The sequence below is a fragment of the Netta rufina genome (genome assembly GCF_964035555.1).
Source record: "Netta rufina genome assembly, chromosome: 4".
NCBI lineage: Eukaryota > Metazoa > Chordata > Aves > Anseriformes > Anatidae > Netta > Netta rufina.
In genome coordinates this window covers 35345841-35372177 of record NC_140127.1, presented here as the reverse complement: position 1 = coordinate 35372177, position 26337 = coordinate 35345841, and the positions used below count along the sequence as shown (strand labels likewise).

The 26337-nt window shown below is 43.4% G+C and overlaps 1 protein-coding gene across 2 annotated transcripts in view; it reads left to right on the top strand.

Moving 5' to 3' along the window:
* Window positions 1-11031: 11031 nt before the first annotated feature.
* The window catches only part of SMAD1 (SMAD family member 1), a 46487-nt gene continuing 31181 nt past the window's right edge, over window positions 11032-26337 (top strand). For both annotated transcript variants that reach the window (XM_084286767.1, XM_084286766.1), the window contains exon 1: window positions 11032-11279. The gene's annotated coding sequence lies outside the window, so the exon portion shown is untranslated. The remainder of the gene's footprint in view (window positions 11280-26337) is intronic.

Here is a 26337-nt window from a genome sequence, read left to right as displayed (position 1 = left end):
CAACACAAAAACAAGGTATTTACTTTTTTTCAAAATAAAAAATCACCCCAAGGAAGCTCTAAAGTATTAAAAAAGGGAAAAAAATAGTGTGGCTCTAAAATGGATATATCCATCACTTGTAAAGCATCTGATCTCTGTAAGTCACTGGACAATTCCTGCTGATTCACACTGAATTAGAGTCAGGTCTCAAGAAACACCAGCTTTGGTTGGTTTAACTTCTTTCCCTTGATAGAAAGCTGGCACGTGGGATGGAGCAGATAGTAAGTAAGAGTCACTAAAGTAAAGTCTGTAAAAATGGCTTGAGTGACAAGCGTGCTCATGGCCTCCCAGTCCTCTAGACCAGGGGCCTGGCCAAAGCATGCTGTGGTTGCCCCTCAGCAAATGCACCAGTGTTTCTTCCCCCATAGTGACAGACAAAGTGGGAGCCTGATGAATGCCCATATCTCACTCTGGTATGCGGCTGAAATGTCTGGGAGTGTTCTGGGAGCTCGAGATTGGGTATAGGTACTGTGATCTTTGGAAACAATAAACTAGGAAGTTATCTGAGTGGTTTTAGTATAGTGGTAGCCCTTTGCATTCTTTGGATTTTGTTGGTTAAAGTAATGCAACTACATAGACTTGCAAGACACTCCCTAGGTCTGCCTCAGTTTTACTGGTCTCTGTTGCTTATGCCTGTGATTGTATTCTATTCTTAGAGGTGTTACTTTGTCGATGTACGCCATCCCTTAAAATCACTCTTATTTATTGCCTACAGCGCACACGCAGTACCCACCTCTAGTAATTTGCAGCTGATCTCTGGGAAATGCTGCCAAGATTCCGGGCAGGCTTCAGGACGGTCTCCTGTACTGCCCGGGTGTAGTGTTTAGTGGCTGGCCCGTTTCATAAATGCTTGCCACGTGCTGTCGGTCGTGCACCTGCTGCGGCAAGAAGCCTGAAGTGGAGCCGCAGCTGCCTTCATGATGCAGAGCAGAGCGGCCCCAGGCCAGCAGGGAGTCAGGAGCAGGCGTTTTGTAGGTGCCAAGCCTTCAGCTTCAGCTTCAGCCGAGCTGCGATGTGCCACGGATCTCCTGCCAGAACGAAGGTTGCCTGTTCTCAGTATAGACATGTCTGTCATGTTTGAAGTTGTGTCTAAGGAAGAACCGGAGATAAGACAGGTACTGGCAACAGGAGAGAGGAGAAGGGAATTTCTACATTTATTAGTCATGTTGCTGAAGAAAGAGGAAAGATTTTATCGTGTCTGCCTTGCTGAAAGCAAGGCTCTGGGTTCACAAGACCTGCTGGTACCAGCGTGTAACTGTGCCTACTTTCATGCCTGCTACGGCTAGAAGGCTGCCACCACTTTCCTTACAGTGAAGAGGAAAAAGGTTCTGTGGTTAGGATGTTTGCTGTATGTTTGCCCATGTAGGCATGACCAACAGATGAGAATTAAGCTGTCATTTGTTCTAACCTTTCAGAAAACGTGACTAAGAGGGAACACAGCACTAATCAAACAGAGATGGGAGGAAAGCTCTGTAAGGCACACCACGCCGGCCCCGCTGGTGAAGGGCTGAAGTCCTCCCAGCTGCCCACAGCTTGGCAGATGCCTGCCTGCTAATTAAAGAACTGATCATGAATGGAAGGCAGACTAATGATGCAAAGAGAACTACGGCACTCCTACTTAGGGCAAAGCCTTATTTTTTTTTCTTTTATTTATTTATTTATTTATTTCTGGTGAGCTAAGCACGGTCTCTTTAAAAGCCTTGGCCTTCTTTCCAAAGTGTTATTGCTCTGCCCCACCCCTGCATAAGCAACACCTGCGTACCTGCAGGCTGCTTTCTCCTTGATGGCTTGTACACCTTGATCATTCAGGTTGCTGGAGTGGTCTCATTAGCGCAGCGTAGTCATCCCTTTTGTTAACACAAGGACATTGATCTGACCTTGTCCAGATCCCAGTGATGCCGTAACTTGCCGTGCTAGTAGTCCTTTTGCTACATTTGCATTCTTGGTAGCCACTGGGCTGATGAGTTTTAATAGGAGAAGGGAGCCCTTCCCAACCAGGACACGCACAAGGGATAGCAGGTGGTAGCAAGAAGAGCACCAAACAATTGTGGGTGGTTCTGTGCTGTGGGACCAACTGCAACAGCCTGCTCAGCAAACCCCTAGTGTTTCAGAGAGGTTTCTGAGTGCTGACTGGCTGCTTATGATGTATGTCAAGGTGATCTGGGGGTCTGTACCATTGCTCTGGGTGTAGAGAAATGTATCACATACCTAGGAATCCTGGAAGTACAGATCCTTTTGGGTCTGAGGAAGCCTGATGGATTTTAAGGAGGAGAGAGGCATTTGGGAATAATTAACTAAGAAACAGTTAACTTCCAGAAAAACTGCAGAGGCTTAAGTTCTTTACCTCTCCATAATGCATGTTATTGAAATTACACAAGGGACTACAGTGCTGTGCTCAGGAAACTCAGTTGGTTTACTAACAGGTTTGTGGCTACCTTCAGCTGTTTCTGCTTCTCCCTGGTAGTGTGGAAGGCCTGTGGCCTGAGCATTAGTGCTGTACACCAATGGTTTCTACTTCTGGTAAGACCCACCAGAACAGAGAGGGCATCCATCCTCCAACAGGTATTTTGGGTCCTCCAGCACACCCAACACGTAAGCAGTGTATTGATAGATTAAGGTCACACTTCCCTTGTTCATTGGAGGAATAGGGAACTCAAGGCCATTGTACTGTCAGTTTTTTACACTCCTAAAATGTGAATGGGGTGAATGAGATGCTCCTTTGTTATAATGAGAAAATGAATGAGGTCTTCATTATGTGGGAAGGAAGGAGAGAGAGAACAAAATCTTAGGAGTGAGAGCAGGGAAGCAAATACACAGAGGAGAAAAATAATCATGGAAGCAGAACAGGCACAACGTAGGCTGCAGAAAGAGGCAGGGGAGAAACAAATGTAGGGCTTACTGGGTTAGGACATCAGGAGGCAGAGAGATGGCTGGCAGAGAAAAAAGTAAGCATGTTCTTACCCACCAGAAGGACTTGCACAGGTATCAGCAGGGAGGAGCTGCTCTTCCCCTGCTTTACAGGATCAAAGAGCAAGTGGAATATTTCTGTGTACGTTTGTACAACGTGTAGCACATGCAATTCCAGTCCTGATTACTATTAAAAGATAGCACAGGTAATTAGAAAAGCATCACATACAGGCCCAGGTAGGAAAGACAAGACAAGGGTTGGCAAACCATTGGCTGACCTAGCCTGTCGCTCCTTATTTTATTCCCATTTATTCATCACAGAGCTAATTAGTGGCATATTATGGAACTGAGGTCATTAAGACTTAGGCTTCTTTGCATCTACTCCAACTAATTTTAAAACCAACTAGCGTGTTTTGGTACACTTCCCTTTTGTGGACCGTGCCACTGTGTTCCAAACCCCCTTGCCCTTTCTTTTGGCATTTGCATGTGGTCACTGCCTTTAGTAGAGCTTCCTTTCAATATAACGCAATGGCTGGAGATTTCCCAGAGAAAATGTGCTGCTTTTCTTCTTTCTGTACTGCACTCCTTGCCTGGAGCAGGTGGGAGCAATGCACCAGTTCTGCCCCATGCACGTCACATCAAAAGGACCTCTCTTGGTGTGTGCAAATTGAGAACTGAGCTGCATTAGGGAGAACTTCAAGGATGACAGCACTGGAAAATCAAATCAGCTTTAAAGAGAAACACACAGCATTTAGCTGGCTCTGCACTGATAACAAGCATTTACAATCACTAGATCACGAGAACTGCACCATGCAGGGATAATTGCCTGTTATAAATGGCACTGTAGTAACGAGGAGACCAGTGATCTGTATTTAACAAGATTATACACCACAAATCAACGATAAGGCAGGCATTGCTTCTCTGATTCACTTTTGTCAAAGATGAATGAACACAAGGCAAGGTAAAACAAAAATCGAAACAAAGAAAGCACAAAATATGTGAATGCTTTTCAGGCTAAAAAAAATACAGAAATTAATTCTTCTGCAGACTGATACAGCTAAATACAACATAGAGAGAACGGGACGTTTATAAATTCATCTGGGCCTCAGTGATCCCTCTGTGGGCACAGTATACTGTGAAGGTGATAGGAGCCCTGACCTCTTGGAATTACCAGAGTCCTCATGGGCATTTTACTCACAAGCCACTGGTGTCATTTTGTTGTCCCAGCTAAATTTCAGTTTGGTTAATTATATTCTGACTACTTGATTCCCCAAGAAGCATAGTTGTCGCTGTCTTTAATTATTTGAAGGTGAAACTGCATGTTTTGTTAGTGTATGACAGTTATACGTAGAATTTTATGTGTATACTGTTTTGCAGGCAAAGATACAGGATTGAAACCAAGGAGCTTCAAACAAACCTAAGGATGAGCGCACGTTAGAACAGAATCTGTGGAAATCAGTTGAGGTAAAGGTTGCTAATTGTTAGTGTGAATGGGTGGGAAATGTGAATGTAAAGGAGAGGGAATGTCTCTAAGAGAATAGGTTATGTGATGTGCTTTGTTTCTGCACATATTGCTAGAAAGTTCTCATGATGCTTGCAGTCTTACAGCAATTCAAATTTCTTGCTTTTGGATCTAATATTGAGAGGCTTTAGAATGGGATTTTGAAAAGAGAGGGCTGGCAGGTTATACCAGGATCACAGAAACCAAACGAGCTCCCTTTCTCTATTATGTTGCCTCTGAAAATGCCATGTCCACAAGCAAAACCAAGAGTGATTTATTTAATTAATCACAAGGCATGACTGTAATTTTATTTCTCATCTGAAAAATGAGAAACATGGTCCCAGCAACACAATGCCCTTCACATATGACAAACCAGGACCACTCTGGGCTACCTCAGACATCCGTGAGTGTAGCCTAAAATTGGGATAATACCTTAGCAGTTCTCAGTTGAATCCTAAATCTGAGTCCTAAACTGTTTCTTACACTATCTGTGTTTTCCCTGGCATGTATCTTATCTGAGCACTGACCAAGCCTGACCTGTTTTGTGCAAGATTTGATGAGATCACAGTGCAAGACTGTCTAACTGCAGGCCATAAATTGTTGTACTCCTCCATCTGGTTGCTCTCTGACAAGCGTATGCTTTGCTTAATCAGGGTTACAGACTCCCTATCAGTGCCATCTTCTAGGTGCTGAAAGCCTTAGGAACATGAGCAGCTGGGCTGTAGGGGTCACGTGCTGTGCGACTGGACTTTGCAGGAGCTGGACCAGCTGCACATTGGCTGTGAGGCCGCTTTCTGGTTGCAGGTTTTCAGCTGGAGTAAGGCAGCATCGCTATCTCTTGCTATTTGCAGCTATCTGGGGACTTTCCGTGGTGATATCCATACTGAATATTTGATCCTTGTCTGTAAAAGCGATACTTTTCGGCATCCAGATAAAATGCTTTACGCTGAAAACTACTTTATACCTGATTGTGTGCAGAGGCACATGTAGGTACCTTAGTTTTCTCTTTTTTTTTTTTTTTTTTTCCCTCCCTAATTTTAAAGAGTCATTGACTGTGAGATTTACAAAACAGCTTTCCTAAGTGTTAGTAAGCCATGTAGTCCTTTCCTTTCTTCTCTCTGATGCTTCTGACAACAGAAGAATCTCTGGGTATGCATGGCATGATTTGGTCATGAATAAAGGCCAAAGAGATATAGAAAAGAATAATAAAATTACACAAAAATAAAGAGTAATAAATTGTTTTGTCAGGGCTGAAAACAAAAGAACCTTATTTGAGAGGCTGTAGTGCTCCTGTCCACTTGGGAAGAGACATGATATTTCTTAGGGAAAGAAGAGATGAGTTTTGTGTCACGAGATGAGCTATGAGCTGTAAACAAGCATCAGCTAAGTCTCAGTTTTGCAACTAAGTATTGAAAATACACTTTTCAGAATGGTGAGCTGCAGCATGAACCTGGGGGAGAAAACCACTATTAGTTCTGTTCACTGAATGAGATGGGTCTTTTGGAAAGAATGCATACAAGCGTGCAATCAAAGACAGGTGTCAGGATGCCCCTCAACTAAATACTTAATTAAGATTATACCGACAACATTGATTTTGATTGGTCACAACTTTTAACTGCCTAATTTTGCAATTTTTATTTATAATGAGGATTCATAGCTGTTATTTGTGCAATAACATATGAAGTTTAGAGAGGGTTGCTTTTAAATCTACTCAGCTTGTTTGTCATAATTTGGCTATTTTTGGTCAAGCAAGAAATGAATGGAATTTAAAATTGGTCTCAGTGCCCTTGACACGCGGGCAACCTTTCCAACACTTTGTGTGCCTGCCAGGATGTCTGAAACTTACAAGCTAATTTCCTCCTGAAAGCACAAACAGAAACTGATACACGTACATTTATTGTCATGGCTATCATTTATTGAGAACTCACTAAGAACTCATTGCCTTTGGATTACTAATTAAATGCTAATTTACTCACACTGGCTCACTGAATTCCTCAGTCCTATCACTCTTTCTCCTCACATTCTCTTATTCACCCGTAAGCCCAGCTCCTGTGCTTATCACAGTCCTTCTAACACTGTGTTTGCAGCTGTGCTCGGAATGAAAGAATTTTGCATTGCTTAAAAAGAAGCTCGCTATGTCTATCAGTTTCATAGCCACTTTAAACTGGCTGAAGACACTATTAAAAAGATAAGTTTTGCCCTTTCTTCCACCTCAGCCCTGCCCCTTCACAGGCTCAACGCAAGGTTTTGGACAACCACACAGTGAACAGATCAGGGAACTGATTCAAATTAAAAATGAACTTGGGCCCTTGGAAAACCATTTGTTTTTCCCAGCCAGATCAGTTCCCCAGGCCTGTTCAGTTTGCAGCTGCACCAGCAATTGTGCCAGCACAAAGGGGGTGGGTGACGTGGGGTTAGGGATGAGCAGGAGGAAGGGGGGACTGCTTTACTGCTGGCTTGTGCAGCCAAAAGTGACACTGAACTCTTGCACTAACTAGTTCAGAAAAATTGAGAAGAGGTTTCTGAATTCCTCAAGATTTATACTAAGTACCATTTATGTGGGGAATGAAAATGAGGCACGATACCTTTTTATGTTTTTAATCTCTGTATAGAATGGGCTCATTGTATTGTCACAAAATATTAGCAAAACATGGAAGTGAAAGGCTGCATTTAGATGCAATATATGTGATTTTGTTAGTCTTCCAATGGTGTAATTTAGGTGTCTCCTCTTTGGGTAAGAGCTGGAGCAAAGTCCTTACATCAGAGCCTACAGAGAAAGACACCAATAAAGGAGATAAGGGAGCGCCCTGCTTAGTACTTTTTCTCAGCTCAAACCTTTTGGATTCATAACTTTTAATAAGGATCTTGGCAGCTTTAGCCAGCTACATTAATCTCAGGCAAGTAATGAATTTTGGTCTGAATCCCATCATCTCAAGGGTGGAAAAGATGAATGCCTGCTCAATCTGATCAAAGACTTCTCTGGCATTTTCAGACAGATTTACAGCAGAAGCTTTATTTAATGCAACAGAGGAAAATACATATAGTAATTTTGGAAATTATCAGCTCCACATTTATTCTCTATAAATGCCACTTAATCATGGTAGGCCAGTTTAGGAGAACTTCTAAGTTAGAGTGAAGTGGGTTCTTTGTTTTTTTTTGCATATGTGAGTGAGTGAGGAAGCAAAGGTAGGTCCCAAACAGACTTTTGACTCTACAGGGACAAACTCATGAAGGGTTCATTTTAGTAGATGGTTGGACATACTGAAGAAGGCATATACAGAAAACCCTCACAACATCTATCTGCAAGGCCTTTATAGCCTACTTCTTCTAGGTTTGTGTGCAACCTACACAGTGCCAGCTCAAAGCTTCTCTTCAGGGTAAGCGATGTTGAATCTTGATGCTTGAGGATGCGGTCAGATCAACCTCTGGCACAGAACAGCTGCTGAGGCACTGTGCTCCTTCTCTCCCCCTGCCCCAGCTGCCTGCAGGTGCCAGCAGAGCACTCAGCGGGGAAAAGGGGGGAGAGGAGGGCCACTGTGTCCTCTTTAATGGGGACAGGGTGTCAGGTGAACATCTCAGCGGCTGCTGTCATTCTGATGCCCCATTCAGTTTGCCTTTGGAGGCCACAGTTCATCCACCCCATGTGCACCGTAGCACTCCTGCTGCTGTGCAGGGCTGAAATACCTTGGCCCAGCACAGACCCAAGCACCTTTCTCGGCAGTGGAAATCAGCAGCCAACTCTGTGCTACCAGGGCTAGCCAGTGCCTTGAACCCAAAGGGGTTTGGAAAACTGTACTGAGCTCTTTGCAGTTATGATGACCTCTTAAAAATACTTCTTACCTTCTCCCACATGCTGTCTTCTGCCTGAGGCATCTTTCCCAAACAGATTTGTGTAACTGCTGAACAGTCTGCATATCCACTTTTAATAATGCTGGGGTGGGAGGCTTCTTTAATACCTCACCTATTTAAAGAAGAAGACAAGCCGTGGAGGACAGAGGCTGATAAGTACTGTTTTTACCAGCCAGCCCAGGAAAGAAGGAAATTATGAAATCAAGTATCCTTAGAAAGCCATTATTCTTCCTGACAGAGCTCCTCTCCTCTCAGAAAATACTGCTCATATTTTCCCACGCTAGGGCAACACTCTAATGGCTAAAATGAAAATGACTCTAGTGATTTTAATGTAAATAATAAGTTATGTGTTTGATACAATTTAATTAGCCATGAAGCTCTAGTTTCTGGCACAAACCTGGTGACCATAAAGGTGAAGCAAAGTTACTGTGTTTGGTGCTAAACTGTCTCCAGAAGGCACTGGCTAGCCCTGGAACCCCTGTGAATAAGCCAGATGAAACATATGCTGCCTGGCTGAGGTTAACAAGAAATACTAAATCATAATCTGCATATAAACTCTGATTTTAGAGGATGATTAAAAGCTAATAGTAGAGGTAGCAGTTGTCATCACAGCATTTCTTAGATATTTGTTTTGTGATGTAATAGAATAAAAATATGCGATATAATGAGTGTCTTAGCACTGTGCCTTCTAACAAGCTGTTTTTGAGAGGCAGATTTTAAAGGTGATTAGGCAGGTGCTTGGTGAGATTTTTAAAAGTGTCTAAGAGATTAATGTTGCCTTTGAAAATCTTATTAGAAGTTTATCTGCATAAGTGCACCAATTCCACTAAAGTTCAGGCTTATGAGCCTTATAACTGATGGCTTCATTTGATTTTACACCTGATCTGATGAAAAGTCAGACTGTTTCCAAAAAAAACTGTTCATCTCCTTCTTTGTTGCTCCTAGCCCCACGTTGTGTTTTCTTGCAGCAGACTGAACACTAATGTCATTGCACAGTAGGATATGAAAAAAGAAATAATGTCCTCTGTAACATCTTCAGGTAGCACAATTATTCGGCCCTATGCAGAGGAGGATCTCTGTTGTAGGAGTAGCATCAAGCCATATTCCTTGATATAAGTGCCCTTGCACTCTCTGCTTTCCATTTTAATTAGGGTGTATTACAAGTAGCTGATGGAGATGGAGGCGCTGAATGTGCAGAATTCCCAGGTAAGAAAGACACTTGTTGATACTGCTCACGTGGAGTAAGGGGTTTGGACAGTCACCTGTGAGTTGCACGTCTTAAAGCAGGCAGCAGACTTGCAGTTTTGACTTGGTTGTGTACAAAGGCAGCCCTGCCAGGAGCGGCACGCTGTTTCTGCTTGTTCTCAGGTCTTCCCTCACAACTGACCAAGCCAGCTCTGACCAAACCTCTGACCAACCCTGTCCAGAACAGCAGTTCAGGTTATTAAACATCAGCAAAAGGCCACACCAGGCTATTTTGTTGCCCTTTATAGGTAAAGGACCATATTAATGCGATCCTCCCCAAGCCTCAGTCTAAGTAGAAAATAATTTAATTCTCTCATACCGAAGCGAACCAAACAGTCAACCCTAACAACAACAAAAGAGGTAAAAATGTGGTTCTAACAAGACACCTGACAAACTGCAGCGCTCCCCTAATTATTGTCTTGTCATATCTGCTTAGTGTGAACCGTGCACTGAGTAGATGCTCGGAGCCTGCTGCCCATCCCAGGCCTTCTCCACGTATTTCTCTGTGTGAAACTGGAGCGCTGAGGTGCTGCTCTTGGGGCTTGTCACTACTGCTGCACCCAGACACCTGGCCCTGATTTGGGTACAAAAACAGTAACAGCCTCTTGTTTCTTCTGTGCATTGCTTGGAAATGTCTTCATTACACTGATAGTATCTCAGTTACATTGTGCTCCTCCTGACCTTGGGCCATTTCAGTTCTGTTTCTTCAGACTCCTCGCACACCTGGGAGGATGGATGTGCCAAGCCAGGACTGCTGTTGTTCCCGTAATCTGCAGGGCCTCGGTCTTGCTGTGCTTTAAAACGAGGTCAATGCCATACATAGGGCTTCCTATGCAGGCAAAAACGTGTACTGGTGTAGGTATAGATGTGATTATGCCAGTACAGATGCATCACGCATGATCTTTTCTCATGTAGAAAAGTCTTCCACTTCATGCTTCGCATCTCTTTCCAGGAATGATGATTGGGTGAAAGCCAAGGTATTTGTTAAAAAAAAAAACAAACATGTTTCATTACACTCATAGGTGTGCTGTGCTCATCTGAGTGAAGATTCCTACAGCCACAGCTGGTCGCGAAGCTCACCTTCCCCGAAGTGGGCTCCACACATTCAGCTGGACCCACCTCGGAGCAGATGCGTGCGGATTCAGGGTCTGGCTCCATGTCAGAGGGCCGCAGGGGTGAGACCTCGTTCCCCTACAGAAGAAACCTCACGCACCTTCACCTTCGGCATTAAGGGGGGCTCAGGGGGTGAATCCCCTGCGAGAGCCAGGGGCGAGCAGCGCGCTGCCAGTGACTCGGGCTACTTGCCAGCCTGCCGCTGCTCGCCCTGCTCCCGGCCCGGCCCAGCCCGGGGGGCGGTCGCTGGGAGAGGATCCCTTTTGCCGGTCTGTCCGTCTGTCTGTCCGTCCGTCCATCCGTCCGAGCTGGGCGGCTCCGAGCTCCTGACGCCAGGCTCGGAGGCAGGGCGAGCGCGGGGCTGCCCGGCGGCGGCGGCGGCGCAGCGAGCGGGGAGCCCCCGCCCGGCCCGGCCCGGCCCGGCCCCCTTCTTCCCCGCAGCCTCCGACAACTTGGCCGGCCCCGAGCCTCAGCGGGCGGCTGCGCCCTCCTCGTCCTCCCCTCCGGCCTTCGTCCCCGCGGGGGTCCCCGGGCAGGGCGAGGCCCCGGGGAAGCGGCTGGGTGCCCTCTCCTCGCCGGCATGATGGCGGCACGGCCCGCCGGGGCGCGGGCTCCAAGTTTCTGGGTAGGTGCCGCCGCCGCGGGCTCGGGGGGACGGGAGGGAAGGGGACCCCAAACCCCGACCCCGACCCCAACCCCTCGGGGCAGGGCAGGGCAGGCTCCTGCCTTTGTGTGCTGCGGGGAAAAAGCCCCGGGGCTCGGAGGGAGAGCGGCTGGCCCGCCTCGCCGCCCTTCTTCCCTGCCGCCCTTTCTTCGCGCGGCCCCCTCCCCTCTTTTTTCCTCTTTTTCTTTCTTTCTAATTAACGTTTAAAATGAAAAATCTCTGCTCGGAGGTCAAGCAAAGTTCACTTTTTTTTTTTTTTTTTGTCCTCCTCCCTGTTTGGATGCCCGAGATTTTCCCCTCCTCCGTCTCGTTTCTTCTCCGTGTGCCCGAGCCCTCCTGTCCCCAGCGCAGCTCCCCGGGGCTGCTGGAAACGTCCTGCTGGGGAAACACTCCGTCACGCCTCCAAAAAATGGGCCAAATCCCGGCTTTTTATTTTTATTTCTTGTCAACTGGAGTCGGTGGGAGTTGTGGCTGAGGAAGGACTGCTGTGCTTGCTCTTTTGTTAGCAGATCAGTCTGGAGAAGATGCGGGGTCTGACCTTATACTTTGCCTTTCCGGTATACGGATGATCTTCAAGCTGTAATTGTTATTTCGGTGTATTTTAGGGAAAAAAGGGTGTTCGCTGCATGTAAAACGGGGTCTCGGCGTTACTTGGGGAAGGAGAGGGATTGTTGGATGGAGGTGGGGAGTAGATGTGTGTTCCAGATAGAAGCAAATGGCAAAGATCTCTGCGTGGAGCATGGCATTGTTTAATGGGTGTCAGCGCTTAAAGATACCACATCCAGAAACTAACGTGCTGAGGGAATAGCTCTGTTTCACGCGTGTCATAACTCACACCTCAAATCTCTTTTGCACAGAGGAGAGCAGTCAAAAAGAGAAAACTTTGATTCGTTTTGTTTTCCCCCAATAGTTCAGCGTGTTTTTAAGCAGCACTGGAGGATAAGTCTGAAAGCTGCAGCTAAGCCAGCCCGCAGAGACTGCTGCTCTCCCCAGGCGTGTGTCTGTAGCACATTCTGCTGGTCCTCCCGTGGCCGTCTGCACCTTGTCCTGTCAAACAATAGGAGCAAATCATGTGAGGGAACTTGGGGTGTCAACATCGACTTTATTTTTTTCCTTTTAATTGTCCGTAATTGCTCGGCTGAATTACAGGAGATTAGTTTGTTAGTTGCAACTGATTAATGTTCATTTTATTTTTCCACTGAATCGGAGAGCAGTGCTGTGGAGCTTGTTAGCAGTTCCCGTTGGATTTCAGTGCGAGTTTGGAGTACTTGTTTCTTCACTGGGACTGGGAGATCGTTAGTATGATGATGAAAGCTCCCTAGCCCTTTTTGGAGTTCTTGCCCAGGTCAGAGGGATCAAATCCTTGCAGCTTACTTCAGACTGTAAGTAGGAGCTTGAGAGAAATTTCCCTTCAGTTGGGTGATCCAGAAGCCTTCCACAGCTACTGGAGAGGATCAGTTCCAAGCATGATCGGGTTACCCTAAGGGTAGGGATTTGTCCTTGCTTCAGTTTTGGCCCCGTCAACCGCTAGGTATGTAATCAAATACATTTTTTCCTACTCTGTCCTGTTCGGCTTTCCTTTTTGTCTACCCTTGAAGATGTGATGATCCAGTACATTTGAGAAAAGTGACTGAATAAGCAGATGTTTCTCTTTCTGTTTCTGGATAAATATTAAGTATCAAATCAGATGTTTGAAAGCTGATGAGTTTAGGTTTGGTGTTCCTCTGTAGTCTGAACACAAAGTAAGGAGTTGAATGTACACAAGTAATACAAAGGTTCAGAAAAGTATTTACTGTGTTCTAGAATAGTGGCAATATGTTTGGATTAAGTTGTGAGTTACGTTGCTTGGTATAAAGATTTAAATTTCAAAAATGAAGGGCTTGTGACTTTTTTTTTTTTTAAATTGAAGCATTAATGTGCTGTATATCACATATGGCCAGTGGTGTGCTCTGTGAAGTCCAGGCTGTGTGTGTAAAATAAAAGCTTATTTGAGTAGTCTTACCAAGCCTAATGGAGGCATCATCTCAGCTTTATAAATAATGTAAGTTGTGTATAATGTGGAGTCCCCAGAGACTGCAGAGAAAGCATCATTACCAGCCTTTTCAACCTGCTGGAGATCTTAAATTGATTTACAGCACTGAACTGGTGCAAAATGATACATCAGGATGACATGGGGTCAACCTGTAAAAGTCTATGATGTGAGCCCGTTAGTTCAGTCATCATAATTAAACCGTATTATGAGGGCAGCAAAGCAAGTGTCTGTGACACGTCCCATTGTGCTTCAGATATGGGTGGTTTAAGAATCAAATACAGAGAGCACCATGTTTATTATTGAAGTTATGCAAAGAGTAGCTGAAATTAAAGCTTGTGGTGCTGTGAAGAATAAATACTGAACCAATTTAGGCTGACTCTTCACCTTTTTCTTGTAGTCATTAGCAGCTGAAATAGATGAAGGCATGTGCAGCGTGGAGGTGTGTGTGTGGAGAAGTGATTGTGAGTGAACGTCTCTGAATTTTATATACTCTTTCTCTAGTCTCAAAACCAATTAGACTTTACCTGCAGACTGCAGATTAGATATCAAATGGACAAACAGGCAAAAAGGCTAACTTTTTTTCCCCTCATATTTTTGTCCTACAAAATGCTTTAACTGCCTGTTAAAACTGTGGAAACATTCTTGCAGATCCGAGTTCTTTTATAAGACAGAGCAGCTTAGTCATAACTTGAACTATATGACCAAACTTATTTTAGAACAGAGACTGTAATTTTGAGTATGGGTTGGCATAGATCACCCTACTTTTCTTAGTGGAGGCAACTGCAAGCTTCTGATTCATGTTTCTGCTCTAAATAGCTTAAAGTAGTGTGCCACAGACAGTAAAATGTTTAATGTATTACATATTACACATCTTAGGTCTTGCCACTTCTGCTGATAAAATCACTATGAAGTGTTTTGGGGAAAATCTTGCTAAAGCTCCATTTCTTTTTTTCCAGGAGTCTGCGTGCTAGTTGGAGATTTGAGGGTTTTGGATGTCTTAGTAGTTAAACCAACTTTTCATACCTGAATTGGTGTGAACTCTGCTCTACATCTCTTGAGTTTCTCCCCTCCAAGAAAGTAACCTATCTTCTTTTTACTTGAGGGTAACTAGAAAGCTAATTTTGAGAGAAGCAAAGAAAAGTCACTAGTGGTGAAATAAGTGTTAGTATTCATCTTCAGTTACAACTCAACAAGATGTGCTTTAGCTGGGACGCTTTCTGATGGGTCAATAAAAGAACTGAAACTCGCATTTGGGTGCAGTGTCTTCTAACATGTGGGTATGGAGCTCTCTTCTGCTGTGTCAGTGCAGGTGAATTAATGGAGTGACCTAACTGAAAACAAGGCCACACAAATCTGTGAAAAATAAAATTGGATTTCATGAAATACTTTATGGTCAACAAAATGGTTCTACTGATGATTTATTTTATTCTATCATTTTTTAAGTTGTGGCTTAGGTTTTGATGACAGGCTCAGTTGTGTTTGCAGAGCAGGGAAAATTCTGTTTTGTTCTCAAAAATTTGTTTCCCTCTAATATCTGCAGGCTAGTATTAATCAAGAAGATAGTCTTAATAAAGAAGATACACAGTTCCTAGAAATTTACCTTTGAAGTTGCTTTAACAGAAAAGTTGCATTTAAACAATAAGCACCAGTTTGGCAAGTGTAGCCTGAAATGCTTGCGATTTACAGGCTCGTCTACACAGGCATCTTACGCTGCTCCATCCATTTTGCACCAGCTACAACGGTGTAACTTTAGAACAGCATAGAGGATTTTCATGTTAGTGTTTCTTGCTTGGGATGGGAGTCAAGTTATTTTAAAGTGGTACTTTTAAAAAAAGTGATAGAGCTGCATCCACACAGACTGCTGTGTAACAACTATTTCCATGAGAATGTGGCTGTTCCTCAAGATTGCAAACAACAAGGGAAAATGTTAGATTAGGCCTTTTGTGAAGGGCTTTGCAGTGGGTGGGTTCAGGGGTGATGAGAAGGACACTCTGAGCTGTTAATGGCTGCCACAAAGATCTCTATCCTCCTCCGAGAACAAACGTTAATTTGCATTAGAGAAGCTTTTTTGTTTTGTGTGTATTTGAATGGGGGTGTCGTTGTTTTTTAACAGGATAGAGAAGCCAAACATTTCATAAAACAAGCAGGCTAATTTCAAGGAATGCAAAATGTTTTCCAGAATGAAGCCAGGTTGTACAGGATCTGTTCCCACTTCAGCTTTTTGCCTGCATGTGTTGGCTTTGGAAATGCCTCCTTGCTGAATGGGAGCAAAGCTGGAGCACGCTACTTCAAATTAGATGGGGAGGTGAAATATTCAGCACACATAACACTGAGCTCTACCCAGTTGTATAGATAGGTCAATTTTTGTTATTATTTTTCCTTCTGTGGAAGGAGGGACTTGCCAATGCAGAGAACTTGACCAGTACAGCGATTCTGGACACTTGCACAATGTGGTCATGCTGATATAACTCTGTAGCTGGCCTGGGCCAATGTCACTTTTATTTTGATATACCAACATGGTGGAGTATACCCACATGGGAGTGTGATGCTAGAATAGATGTCACCCATCTTTCTCATTTTGTTCTACCCCCACCCTTTACTTAGCATGCAGAGGCAAGGTCTAGAGTACGAGGAGGAAGACAAATTATTTTTAAACGTGCCTTTATATAAGTCATTATATTTAGGCACTGTTCAAAGCAATGTCATCCAAAGGCAACTATTATGTTGACTTGGCATGTAGGCAAATCATTAATGTGGTTCACCAGTGATTTTTTGAAACATTATTTCATATTTCTGTGCTTATAAAGGGAACTTTTCCCAACATGGCAACAGATGAGACTGTCTAAATAGCACTTAATGGTATTCAGAAGTATTTAACTTGGAAGTTTTTGTCATTACAAGCATTAAAATGCCAATCCACATCAAAGTGATGTGTGACTATCAATCCAGTATTGGATAACTTGGAAATCAGATATCCATGGGTTTTTGTTTGTTTGTTTGTTTGTTTTTTTTACAGTGTTAGAGTAATTATAGACAGAATCTTGAGTGTCTTCATTCTCCTCTCTTCTGTGCCCAGAAGCTTCTGTACCTATGGGCTTAAGAGTCATGTCTGCCTAATAGCTTCAGCTGGTGGACCTTATTTCTTTCATTGTGAAGAAATCTTGTTAGAGGAGAAACTGAAAATGTATCACTTTAATATGTATTTTGTGCAAGAGTAGAAGTTGGATTTCAGGATTTACCACGTTACAGAGTTTCTTCTGCAGCAGTTACAAGACTGTTTAAAAACTTGTCCAGTTAGGCAACAAGAAAAAAAAAAAAGCATATACGCACACAGAGCTAACACTTAACACGCAGCAGCTCAAAAATGGTTTTATGAATTTAAAGAAACCTTTGTGTTCAGATTCCCTAGGTCGTGCAGTGACCATACTTGATAATACTTTTGCTTGCTTTTCTTCCTCTGTTTGTTCATATTGGGAATTAGCATTTTCTTATTTTATGTTTTCATGAAGCACCGATTCACTGGGGAAAATTTTCTGATAAATCACTTCTGACTTCTGTTTTCAGGTGTTTTGAAGGATTGCCAATACTAGCAGCATTGTGTCTGGTGTAACGTGTTGATACCAGGACATGACTCTTAAAGACTCCTTATTCCTACTGTGGCATATATATGGGATTATCCGCACTTGATAGGTGTGCTGTATTTGCATGTGCACATATCAATGCCTAAAATAAAACGCACTGCTGTTGAAAGTTGAATGATTTGGACCAGGTAAAGGTAGAGTAAAACAAGATAAAGTTGAATAGAGTCTGCAAAGTTACTAAGGTGTGTGCATATAATGACTATTTGTATATAAATACTTAGAAGCTGCTTAAACACTTAAAAGCATAAAATCATTGGAGTTTTGGTTGAAGATGAAGTAAATATCTGGGGAATCAAGTTGCAACAAACTGTGGCTTTCACTGAAATGTGTTTCTGAGGGTGATAGAAGGAGGAAACATCTGCTGCTTGGTCAGATACTGTTAACGTGTTGCATATTTGACTATACTAGCAATGTATTTCACCTTTGTATCTGTTAGGTTTCCTTTGAATATTAATGTGGAAAGAATTAATGCAATGCACTTGCTGGCTTGCATTTATTTTAGTAGTAGGGAGTTTCATTCAGCTGGCATGTTGAGGAACAAAATACGTGGCTTTTAACTAGTTATATTTCCTGAGGCAGTGGAAAGAGGACTCTCAAAACTTTTCTCCAAGACACATATGGAAGTGTGTGTGTTGGGGGGGTAATGTGGAATCAAAAGAAAGTCCATCTGGAACTGACATCTCCTGCTGTTTCACTTGATAACTTCTTTAAGGTTACAAACATAGCTTAATTTTTTTCTGGTGTCCCTGTAAATTACACAGTGGATAGCAAGTGTGTGAGAAGGTTGTTTTTTTCTTAAAGTCTTTGTTCTTTTCTTTCTAGCCCTCCCAAGACATTGCAAAACAAACTCTTTTGAGTGTTCCTGTGGGACGAAATGTTGGCAGAACACCTTTGCTTGCTGTTGGCCGGTTGTCTTTTTTTCAAGGGTTTCTGAGCTGTGTTGTATGAAACAAGAAAGCCGCTTCCAAGTCAGGCCACTAGCCCCAGATTTATAGTATAGGTTCTGCTCACAGGTTTGGAAAGGTTACTGAAATATGATCATTAATAAAACAGTTCTGTTTCTTGAGGGGTCTTTCTCTTGATATCTAAGTACTCTGTTGTGTAATTTGACGTATTTTTACCACTGTTGTGGTTTCCTGAGTGGAATCTGCTTTGGGGAAAGCAGCTTTGGTTCGGATTTAAACTTAGGTATGAGTTGTCTGACTTCTCTTCTTCTGTTGCCCTTACTCCACGTATTAAAATAAGACAGCCCATCTTAGCTCTGCAGATACCTTGGGAGATGAACACATGGACATGACAAGGATTCAGCATGGTCGCTGAAGATATCAGTATGGTATGGGACCCTCTGCAGGTCAGTACCTTTCAGTAGCTCACAGACAGTGAAAGAAGTAGTGAAAAAGTGGCTTATAACCAGAACTGTGTGAAACAAGGGTGACAGGACAAATGACTGGCGTTTTAATGGAACGGAGCCATAGGTGAAGCAAACTTCAGGGGTACAAGCAGCAAAGGAAGGATGAGTGAGACAACTCACAAGACTTCTGGATGCTTTGAAAATATTTCAAATCTTGGCTAAAATTTGGGGAGGGATATTGTTGTTAATACTTTTCTGTGCTTTGCATTCCAGTCTATCTGATTTGTATTTGAAATTCTTAAAAGAAGCACATTGAGGTCACAGGGCGTTTTAAATAGAGCTTGCTGAAGTGGTCAAAATCAGGGAAGCAAAGTGATCTGATTGTGATTCTGATTGTAATTCGTGAAAGCCCATCCTTTGTAGAATTCTGACCAAATCTGCTATCCTCTGTTGAAATGTATGACTTCTGATTAACAGCACTGAATCCACTGAGTTTGTCTTCCTGGTAAAAATGCCGTATTACTTTAAAAGCCAGGTCTCTTGTGACTCTGACTGTGCAAAGCAAATGAAGCTCTGTCCCTACCCCTACCTAATAGGCACTTGATGTGGTTTTTGTATTTGCACTGAAGCAAGCAGGCGTCTGTCTAATTTTCCCGAACTAATTGTTTTTTGTTTTTATGTACGTAGACCAAAGTATTGTTGTTTTCAAATGATTATTAGGTGGGTTTGTTTTGAAAACTTCTTTATTCCAGTTGTATTACAGCAGTATTTTTATTTTTATTTTTTGTCAGAACAGCAATGAAAGTGGTTTAGGAATGTCTTGCCTAGACCTTGTAGACTTTATAGCACGTACATGATGACTTTAGGGATTGCTGAGTGCATGAAGTGATTACATCTGTTTAATTTCACATGTGTAGTCCTTCATGAATCTCAGACATCTAAGATGGGTGCTTTCCTGCATGGAGAGCGAAGAGGGAGGTGGAAGAAAATCAAGTGGCATCATTGTGGTCCCTCCATCGGTCTCCAGAGTTCAGGACCAGAGTTTGGTCTCCCTTGACACAGTCTCTTGGTTGTTGCTCTTCCCATCAGACACTTTTGCTTTTTCATCACTGAGACTAGGAGATAGATAAACTGGGAGTTGGTTGTGTCTTTGCCTCTGTCCTGTTCATTACCTGATGAATGCAGTGAAGAACTATACTGTTTCAAAAAGGTGTGAATTTTGATCTTGCTGGCTATCTAGGGAAACCTGCCTATATATATAGGTTGCCATCTCAGCTATTGCAGTTTCCTGTTCTGTGTTTTTGCCCACTGCTGGCTCTGCAGTCTGGCATATTTAATAATAGGCCTTTTATTTTAGCCATGCAAGTGTCAGTGTTAAGTGCTTCCACTTGGGTGTTGTAGCCAAAGGAAAACTTTGTCCATATTAACTTAAAAACTTGAGATAACTTAATTATAGCTTCTGTAACATGTGGTATTAGATTTCATCAGGGAAACATTCTATAAATACTCTCAGCTAAAAACCCTGTAGCGTGGGGTATTTTTGGACAGATGGGTATGAAATCACTTTTCTTTTTTCTTAAGCTTGCTTGAAGTGCTTGTTAGACCCTTGGGTTATTCAGAACCAGCTGGGACAGAGCTTTTTGCTCTGGGGATGAGACAGCGTTGTGCAAATGAGCTGTATGCTGCAGAGACTGAAGGACTTGTGTCGGAGCTAACACTAAATCTTTGTCCTGGATAGCGTTTAAAATTAGGGAGGTGGCAGTTCCACGAGAAGGAAAGGCCTCTAACAGCTCAGCTCAGCTCCTCTCAGACCAGGCCACAGATTTCTTTGCTGGGGGACTTCGGTGCTCATCTTGCTCTGAGCTGATTGCACCGCTCTGCAGAAGACTTCTTTTGGTTGTTCCAGGTTAGGAAGGTGAACGGGCTGACAGACTGTAAGCAGAGCATGGAATTATGTTGGAGTACCAAAGCTGGAGCAAGGAAATGAAGGGAGACCTTCTTCTCTTTGGGTGGGAACAAGCTGTCTGAGCTGCTCATCTGCTTGTGGACCTGTGACCTTGCTGGCCAAAGGCAGCTGTTGGAGGTAGCCAGTTGTAAACGAGTACTGTAGTACTCCCAGATGAAGATTTCCTTAAAGTGCTTGCCAAGGAAAGGTCTAATTTACAGTTTTTTTCCCAGATACTTATGTTGGTGATTAGCATGGCGAGGTTAGACTGCCAACAGTTACGTCAGTCACAAAGCCCCAGTGTAGTTATATAGGCAGCAAAATGACAGTGATTAATGATGTAGCTTATTTTATGGGGGGTGAGGGAGGATGGATGGGGAGGAACACTTCAACAAGCTTTTCTGGTCAAGTGCTGTTTTGCTGCTATAAACTGCGAGCTATGTTGGAAGTGTTTTTCTAGTTTAATAATACTGCATGGGCAGAACATCCTGTATAAGATAGGACAAATGTTCTTTTTCTCACGGGGAAAAGAATATCCTCCAAGTTTAACTTCACGGTAGTAGAAACTTTTTTTCCCCCCCTCTTTACAGTATGAAATAATGTGAAACAACCAGCAGACTGTGTACTGTTAATGTCTTTTTTTTTTTTTTTTTCCCCTAGAAAACATCACCTGACATAACTGGCATAAATACTCCAAGGGCTGTTTACTAAGGTTTCCTGGCCGTTGCCCTTGCCCACACTAGTTTATCAGCTATAACTCATGACCAGATGCAGTATATCTCCTGGAGTCTGTGAACTGGGAGCAGGCAAGTAGGTAAAGGTGGATAGCAGAGTCCACCTGGTGATACCTCCACCTGAGTGTTCTCTTTATTCTCCCCAACTACTATTTTCAGTCACCAAAACATTTTTTTTTTTAATTTTATTGAAGGAGTTACTGAAAGCGTAGGACTGTAAACGTATGTCCTCATCTGCCTGATGTGAAGACATGCCTGTGTGCCATCATGCATGCCTCAGCCAGCTGCAGAGCTTCTTGCTCTTATTTTGGCTGAAAAGAGTTGATCAGCGTTTGTGTGTACCACTCTGATGGTAGATTAGAGAGTCGTTTTGGGAGAGGTGGAAAGTGGGCAGATTAGATGGAAGTGGGAGGCTTCCTGAACAATATGCCTTCCTGGCTGTGGTGGTCCTTCCAGAAATTCAGCAAGTGACGCCCTGCTTCTCTCTCCACTTTACTCCTGTGTGTGCATAGGAGGGAGGAATTTAAGCACCTACACTGCAGCAGCTGAGACTGGGGAGTGCTGGTGGCAAGCTGCTTTCACTGAACTTCAATAAACACAGTTCTGCATTTCTGACTGTAGGCAGGCTTCCATCACACCTTTGCCTAGCTTCTTGCCTCCCCCTACTTGGGACACAGGGGTCCTCAGCCTTACAGGCCAGCCAGCAGCTTGGGTTGTTTGAGTCTAAAGTTTTGTTGTCAGGAGAAACCTGGGAGTCCTGGTTTCAGCCTCAGAATTAAAGGCATCTAGATTCTCAGCTTAGAGACAAGGAATGTGAAATTATTGTCTGATCTTCTTGCTCACTGGCATTTAGCCTAGCAGTAAGTAGTCTTGGAGAGCTACAAGTCCTGCAAATTCATCCTGGTGTTTCTTCCCAGCTTATTTGGGGGTTGGAGTCCTCCTGTCCTCTGTACTGGGACAGCTACAGCTGTTTATTCAGTAGCTGGCAGCAATGGAAAGCTTGGGAAGCGTTGTGCCAGGTTTTTAGCTAGTTTGCTGCTGACCCCAGAGAGCACGTGTTGGTCAGGAAATGCTGTGTTTTGGTGTCTGAACTGTAAGGGTGCAGTGCTTCAGTTCTGCAAAGCCCCAAGTGTGTAACTTTAAGCTTGTCTTAGAAAATGATGGTGGAATGAGTAAGTTCCCTGAATTCTGTATGCAGAATCGTATAGGCTCTGTTAATTAAAAAACAACAACAACAACAAAAAAACCTCTCAGATAAGAAAAGGATATTGAGTGATTCTTTATATGTGGCTTGATTCCTCTTCCAAAGTCATAAAAAGCTTGCAGATAACCAGGGGACCAGATAGACAGATAACAACCGTTTTCGCTTGTTGTAAAACTTCCGTATTCCCAGCAAGCAGTGTAGGAGGCTATCTCCCACTTCCTTTCGAGCTGTGCAGTTGGCGAGTGCTGTATGAACCATCAGCTGCTATCTGTGGGCTGAAGCCTTTGTTCGAAATCCTCCAGTGCCTTGATCTCAGGAACAGGAGAAAATAGTTTGACGTGAGATTCTGCAGATGTTCTGACTTGGAGCTGTGACATGGTTTTGCTTCATTCTGCAGACTTTTGGACCTCCTGGAGTCTTCAAACATGGGTGCGCCCTCGTTTTGTGCTTTTAGAAGGGGGAAGATGTCTGAGAGTAAAGGATCCATGCATCTGCTTCCCTGCTGGCAGTAGTTGGAGGCCCTTTGGTCGGCTGAGATGGATGCAGTAGTGCTGGCATGTGCTCCAGTCTCGGCCACGGTGCCTTGCCCTCCAGATCCTTGCTGAAAACTGTATTTCTTCATCTGTTTACCTCTGCATGAGTAGCTTTACAAGTTTTGTTCTTCATTTGTAAGTGGGAGAACCGGAGGCTTTAAGCAAGGAAGCGGCTTGCCCAAAGGAAATAGGATTTGTCTTGTGAGCAGCAGCCCAATGCCGTGTGTGACGGTGCTCATCCTGCTGATGAGGTTTTACTGGCTTAGGGATGCCAGGAAAAAAACATCACTGATAACAAATTAACCGTCAGTTGTCTTCCTGGCATAAAAATGTTCCTAAGAGTGGAGCCTTTAGATTTCATCGTTGGCCTACCTGTCACCGGTGAGGTTGTTGGGCCCCCTGTGCCAGGTGTGCCTGCTGCTTTGGTTTAGTGTAGCGAAAGCCTTGATGAAAACACTTGTGAAAGTAACAGACCACATAAATGCCTTCATAGTTGTGTGTCAGTGACTTTATTCTTCCACCAGTATACTTCTTAATGCTGGTGGGAGCATAAGCCGTGCTGAGGTGTTAGTGGTGTGCAGCTGAAGGCAGTTCCAGGTTTTGGTATGGACAAGCCCAAACGTGTAACTCACGTGCTGATAAAGGCCTCCCTCAGTCTCGATCTGTGGTGTGTTTTAAGTGGGCATCCAAAACTTCCTGACCTGATCTCAGGTGAATCTCTAAATCCATATTTACCTGCAGATCTTAACAATTCTCATTTCCTTCTGTAAGAGCTGAAGAGACATTTCTAAACGCTGTGATCTTGGCCTCTTCCATTTGCCAAGGGCCTGGCAGGTTTGGGAGGCTTGGCAGATACAGAGTGAGCGCCGTGGGGTGTTTGCAGCCCGGTGGTGGGCTGCTGCTCACCGCCTCTCCTGGGGACCAGGGATATCGGAGGTCCAGTCCCAGTTTTCGGAGGGCTGCTAGTGGCAGGCAGTAATTAAGCAGTGCTTCATCAGAGGGTGGAAATCTGGCAGATCTGCTTGTTTGTCTCTGGGCTGTGTAAACTTGGCTTGTGAAGCTGTATCATCATTAAACACTTTGTCCAGAATGACAGTTGTGAATTGCAAGGCGGTTTGTGAAATTGAATGTGGACCTTTCACTCTGCATCTTGTTTCAAAGACATGCTGAAGATAGTGCTTTAAAGGCTATCTAAAGGCAAAAAAAACACTGCTGTGGGTTTTGAAAATCAGGCAAAAAGGAGGAAAACTAGAGGAATCCTTTTTTTAAAAGTAAAGCGTGCATCTAAAGAAGTATGTACTTCATACATCATGAAGATGCCCTCAGCAGTGGCAATCCAGAGAGGCCATTCTTATCTCAAGTGTATAAACGGTGGGTGGGGGACTAATCTGTGAAAAGAACTACTGATTTTAATGACCTTTCTTTTCTTGGTTTAATTTTCATCAGCCTATTCTTTACTGAGGCTTGACCTGATAACACTTTTGTTAATGAATAAATAATTTTTCCTTCTCAGTTTTTGTTGCCTCTTTCGTTGGTGAAACATTCCGCTTTAAAGCCGAGGATTTGGAGCTGTAATTTAACATCTTTACTTAATCTCTGATGAATGAGGTCTGGGTCACAGTCTTTAGAAGTGGTTTAATGCAGCTGATGTAACTGTATCAGTGCATGCTCTTGGTAAAATGAATCATTTGTAGGAGCACTGGCTTGTATAAGCTGAGTATAACTGGATTGCATTTAGCGTGGTTCCCTCCTTAAAAATACTTCACTGTAGAGCTACTCTAGATGGGGCGACAGCCTGTCGTGACTCCATGCAGTCTGTGCCATCCTGTAAGGACAAAACATCTTGCATTTTATGGGCTGTACTCAAAAATTTTGAGAACTGGGTGCTGATGGGCATTTTTCAAGGATTTTTGCTTTATGTTGCAAATGTGTGTTTTAACTACTCTTTAAAAACAAACACAAAACCACCCTGAAAGTGACATGTCAGTAAATTTTCCCCATCTCACCTGTGAAGGAAGTTCCTCCTGCCCTACCCTGATGAATTGGAGGGAAGTGCTTTTTTCAGCTGATAAAAAGAAATAAAATTCCATGCCCTTCCCAAAGGAGGAATTCAACAATTGGACAAGTGGCGTGGGACCATGTGTCGGTTTGTAAAAGGATATAGTTTGTAAAGATGTTTCCTTTGATGCCTGTGATGAATATGGATGTGTTTCCGTTGGAGAGGGTTTTGATTAAATTATGCAATTAGAGCTGACCAGACAGATCTAAATATAGGAAGAGGTTTCAGTTATCCTGCCTTTGTGTGTAGTAACACACCCACACAGATGTGTGTTTGTTATTGTTGTAAACAACACCTGTTTTCTGAAGACAGTTCAAAAAGTCAGGAAAGGGAATGCTCTTTGTGGAAAAAGGGAGTTGCACTCAAGTTTTATGATGAAAGGGAAGGGAAGCTATTTTCCCCAGCTTTCTGTCTTTTTAGTGAAGGACTTCTGACGTCGATGGCTGGGCTGGTTATGGCATCTTTATGGATACACCGTGTTCACAGAGCTGCAGGCAGTGGTCCAGACGGGGCTACAGGCTGCTTGGCATTTTCAGGACATGGCCTGTGACATCTTCTGATGCTGACTGAGTTCCTCACCTTCTCCTGTCCTCCTGCACACTTAAGATGACTATGGGGATGACATGGTGTGTACAAGCAATGTGGATAAATTTGCCCGAAGATGGGCAAATTTCACTGTGATGATAAATATATACTGCGACTAGTAATTCATTTTATCATAATTACTTGTTTCGATAATTTTTTTTTCTTTTGAATGTTGGGCTTCACTTGAAGACTTCTTTAAGTGACCTTTTGCTTAGAGAGCATAGAAAATGAAGTCTTCTCCCCTTTTACAGCATTAAAAAAAACAACTCATGAACACCATCCTGTCACAGTTTGTGGTTCACAGCATTGTATTCATCTTAAGAGTTATTTGAATGAAGCTCATAGCTTTGTAGTCCCGTATGTGCCAGAAGTTTAACTGAATAATCAAATCACAGTTCCTTCCTGACTTAAGTTAAAATATTAACTTGCGGTTTTAGAGATAATCAGTGATAACACATCTGAGTCAGTCCAGCGGCTTGCCGACACCAGAAGGGGTTTCTCCACACCTGGGCGTATAGTTTGGTGCATCCTACTTGTACGAGCCCTTCTGTGCACTGGGCTTATCCAGCTTCCACTCCAAGTTATTTGGTAAACTTGGTGTTAGTTTTTTTTATCTGTAGTCTTGGTAAGATGAAGCAGTGCAAAGAGAAGACCAGCAGATGTTAAAGGAAGAGATAGATGGCAGTTTGTGGCTTCATGGAGTATCTGAACACAGGAGTAAGTAAAATTCAGCACTGCAAACAAGGAGTTTTGCCGTTGTTTCTTAACTTGGTTAAGGCTTCATGGCTTGAGGATTTGATGATTGTTTAAGAGGCTGTACATGTTGGTGTTTCTTGTAAACAGGGAGGAGTTGTGCTCTAATTGGGGTGAAGATAAGCTTCTTGCAAGATGTGTTGTTCCAATTTGTTTTCAAGAGCACAATTTTTAAATGTCAG